A 4,905-nucleotide genomic window follows, 5' to 3' on the forward strand; every position below is an offset into this window, starting at 1 on the left:
GCCATCACTAACATGCACCTTCATATACATTCATTTTTGCACTGTACTTTACGGTGTATACATGTATATAGATAAGCATATGTGTTTATGTATGCGTATTTGTGCATTAGTACATTACTATATATCACATGTGTATATTGTGGGGTTTTGTTTGTTATCTTTTATTAATCTTTCATTATTTTTCTCAGCCTCTCTTGTATTAAGCTGAAGTAATGTGCAAATTTCCAGACTGTGGGATCAATAAAGTTTTATCTTATCTTATTTTATCTTAAAAACAGTTTTTAGTCGGTAGACAACTGTTTTTGCTATGAAATTACAAGAGACCTCACCAAAACAGCTTGCTCTGAGACGCAACTCAGAACAGGGGTAAAGCAAGGAAGGCAAGGAGTCTGTGGAGCAACAAAAACGAGGAATTAAGACCAAAGCGTTACAGTTTTATTTTAAATAGACCATAAGTGAATGATTTAGACGTGAAAAAGAAGGATTTAAAAGCATGATATAATACCTTTAACAGAGCTGTACATGAAAGAAGTAGACCTCACAAAAATATATATTTTTAAAAGTTACAGTCTGCACCTTTAATGTGAAAAGTAAAGCAGTGCAAAAGTTTCTTCAAAAATGTATTTCTTGCTTGTCAAGAGGGAAATACTTCTTATTTAAAAAGACTGTTAGAAAGGCTGAAAATGTCCTTTTATACATTATCTCAGCCAATATTTTCCTGTGTCTCTTTGCTTGTAAACCACAACATTTAGCCAAGATTGACTAAATGTTCATAACTGCAATCCTCAAACAACTCTGAAGAGATTCAGCATGACACTCTTCACAATCTGTGCACAAAATCCCAACATGCATAAATGTTCTTCTAGAAAACCTAATAATAACGTAGGTACCCAGTGCTTATCTTGGCTGTATTTGTGGCATTCCAGTGTTCTCATCCATCTGTATTGTCCTGATTGACCGACAGCAACAACCCATTCCTCTGATGAGCTCTAAGGCTGCAGTGAGGATCAGTTCAGTTCAGCTGGAACATTACCCACCTCCGGTGTAATTTATGGCCACCTGAAATACAAGTGTTTGAATAATTACCTGAATTTTCTGCATCCTTCTGCGCCTCAGTGGAACAACTCATATCTCCATGCGTTCATCATAAATTCTGGAACTCTCTGTCTGCCAAAGATACTGCCTCAATCTGCCTACACCTCAGTACTACTTACCATCATCATCATCATCATCAGGATCCTTACCCTCCTCTTGGCATTGCTGAACCTGAACTATCCATATTCACCTCAACATTATGGAAATTGTTACTGACCATGTTCTTCCATTTCATTTCTTCCTGGTGATTCCTGTACATATTTGTAAATAAATATTCACWTACCTTTTACRCTGAGTCTGTTTTATCTCAGTCACTCTACTTTGACAACTACTGTGTTTATGATTGTATTATAAAGTGACTTTTTACCCTTTACTTTCAGGGTTTGTACCTGGTACTTATCTAGTACATACCTGGTACTTACATGATAAAAGAAAATGTCTCAGTGCTGCACTGAAGGCCCTAGCAATACGAAAGCAGCCTGGATGTTCTGGTCTGCTTTGTTTACAGAGATGAAAGAGGTAAATGAGGGCCCAGACTGTGTTATAAAGTATAAAGTGTTTTTAGTCTCTAGGTTTGTTAGACATGCTCTACATAAGTACAGTCCATTTACTGTTTACTATACTCAATAACCTGCAYGTTTGGTTAAGCTTTGCATAGATTTTTCTGACACTTGTTTAAAGTGTTGTGAATCAAAAACCATTACACATGTACTGACTCAACTCATTCTAAAAAAAAACAAAGTTCAGGCTACTACTGACAACTCATGGAGGGCTGTTCCAGTTTGTCTTGCTGTGGCAAAGAATGTAGGTTTATTCAGCCAGGTGATAAAAATATTCATTATAGCAGCCTTTTTTCATATCACAGTGAAGAGGGAATAGAATCTAAATGGCTTTAGAATGACAATCAAGGAGTTTTTAATTATGTTTTCTCAAGTTTTGTTTTTTCTTCAGAAAGAACAAAGTTGTCAACACAAACAGTTTTTGAAGTTTATTAACTGGTGACAGTTTTTTAATTATTTTAAATGGTGCCCATTAATTGTTTATCAACCCTCTGACTCTGATTGTCAAAGAGTTGAAGAACTGTCTGCTATGTCAAATATATCACATTTAAAAGTATTTATGACTGTTGGGATTGTGTCTTGTCTGTGTTCTCCCTCTTGTGTCTTCCCTGCGACATTACTCATCATTTCTCCTCAGTCTGTTTCCTGCTGGTTACCTGTTCAATTATCTCTCACCTGTCAGTTATTATCTAATCAGTCTTCCTCCCAGCTGTTGTCAGTTTTCTCCCTCCCTCTACATGTTAAATAGTCTTCTCGTTTCTTCATTCAGCACTGGTTCATTACATGGCTTGCCTATTGTCTCCGTGTTCYCTGTGACTCCCTTGTGTTTAATTAATTTTGCTGCCCTGTCAGCTTTTCTTTTGTTAAATATTTTTTATCATAATTCTCATCCTCTGTCCGGACTTAAGTTCATTCCTGTGCCATAACCTGACAGAAAGAACCAGTCAAAACATGAACTCACTGGGAGAATAAGTTTAATGGACTTCTGTAAGAAACCGAACTTTTTGCTCCGCTGAGCAAATGGGGTAGGAGTCCAACTTGGAGTGCGGCCAGGACCCAGCAGTTCCAGCAACCTACTACCATCCGGGTGGGTGGCTTCTGGATGGCACCTGTTCAGACCTGCCGGAGTCCTGAGCGCTGAGATTCGGAGATCAAAGTCCTCCCGTCGCCTCTTCTTGTGGAGGAAGAAGAGAAGTCGAGGACTCAATTTTGAGGAACTCGTCTGGCGCTGAAGCCCGCTCCACCATCCAGATCCTCTCAGCGTAACCGTCGCCGTCGGGGAAAGGTGGCAGCCCCTCCTGAGAGCGAGCCTGAGTATGACCTGGACTACAATCCTGAGTGTGATCCTTTTTGCCCCGAGTACTGTTCAGCCGGGTCAATGGTTCTCGCCCCTCCAGTTCCACCGCCATCTCTCCCGCCAGCGTCTCCTCTAAGACGGTCCTGGACACCTCCTCCTGTGCCACCTCCAAGAGTGCTACTGARACCTCCAGCCTCCTGCGCTCCTCAGACGGTCGACGCCTCTACAGCTCCCTGTGCTCTCCTGAGGGTCGATGCTTCCACCTCCTGTGAGGAGGGTCTTGAAGGGAGGGAGGTGGTGGTGGTGGTGGTCACCATCCTGGCTGCTGTGGCTGTATTCATCGTGGCTGCTCTTGTGGAGATGCTGTCCATGCCTGCTGCAGTACCAGAGCTATCAGAGACAGAACCAGCACCAGAGCCTTTCAAGCCCCCGGGTCAGATTGTGAAGTCCCCGGGTCTGCCTGAGGCTCTTCAGGTCTCCACGCCGGTCTCTGCTCCTGGGATCTCCATGACGGCTGGACGCGAACTCTCACCATCAGTTGCAGCTCCACCTGAGCTCTCCACACCTGCAGCTGAGCCTTCGCCGCCTGCAGCTGAGGTCTCCATGCCGCCTGCAGTCAGGTCCTCCAAGTCAGCTGGATCTGGGCTCTTATCACCAGTTCCAGTCCCACCTGAACTCTCATTGCCAGCCCCTCCAGAACTCTCATCGCCGGCCCCTCCAGAGTTTCCTCTGCCGGCCCATCCAGAGTCTCCTCTGCCGGCTCATCCTGAGTCCTCTGAGCTCAGTCTCCTCAGCGGCCAAGTCCCGGGCCACCTTCCAGAACTCCATTTTTGTCGTGGCCAGGCTCAAAGCCGCCCACCTGAGCTCTGCTTCCGTTGCGGCCGGGTCCACGGTCGCCCACCAGAACCCCTTCCTTGTCTGTGCTGGGTTCCTGGGCAACCACCTGAACTTTTTTGCCCTCCTTCAGATGTGCCTGGGGCCATCTAGTGAATTGTTTTTGTGTTATTTTCCCAGGGGTTCCCTGTCGTTTTTTTTTCTGTCTTTTTGTTTTTGTGTTTCCTTCATTCTTATGTCTCGTGCCCTCTGTCCTGTCTTTTTGTTTCATACCCCCCACCTCCCACCCGTGCTTGTCTGTTTATCATCTGGTGATGATTCGTTGAGGGGGAGGTACTGTTGGGATTGTGTCTTGTCGGTGTTCTCCCTCTTGTGTCTTCCCTGTGACATTACTCACAGAGGTGTCAAAAGTAGTCACATTCATTACTTAAGTAGAAGTATAGACACTAGGGTTTGAAAATACTTTTTTGGAAGTAGAAGTATCAACTCAAGCTTTTTACTCAAGTAAAAGTATAAAGTACTGGTTTTAAAACTACTTWAAGTATAAAAGTAAAAGTAATGAACACTGTAAAAAAGGCCATTAAAGATAAAATCTTAAGCTGTGCCACAGGATTTATAGCACCCCCCCCCCCACACACACACACACACAATTTTTCTTCTAAAGTCAATAATGAGTATAATGTTGAATTAAAATGTTGAAAATTTTGGAATTAACTGACTAGACTTAGCCTGGTAAAAATCAGATCCTTGTCCTTCACTTTGTTTTGTACGAGGGTCTGGACTCGCAGCTATAGAGAAGTGATTCTTGCTGGAGGCGTGGCCTCTGCTGAAGTTTAAAATGATTGGATCGGATGGCCACGACGTACAGCGGGTAAAATAAGTATTAAATAATTTCTCATCATTTCTCCTCAGTCTGTTTCCTGCTGGTTACCTGTTCAATTATCTCTCACCTGTCAGTTGTTATCTAATCAGTCTTCCTCCCAGCTGTTGTCAGTTTTCTCCCTCCCTCTGCATGTTAAATAGTCTTCTCGTTTCTTCATTCAGCACTGGTTCATTACATGGCTTGCCTACTGTCTCGTTGTCTCCATGTTCCCTGTGACTCCCTTGTGTTTAATTAAT

This window comes from Austrofundulus limnaeus, unplaced genomic scaffold (genome assembly GCF_001266775.1).
Source record: "Austrofundulus limnaeus strain Quisiro unplaced genomic scaffold, Austrofundulus_limnaeus-1.0 Scaffold141, whole genome shotgun sequence".
Lineage (NCBI taxonomy): Eukaryota > Metazoa > Chordata > Actinopteri > Cyprinodontiformes > Rivulidae > Austrofundulus > Austrofundulus limnaeus.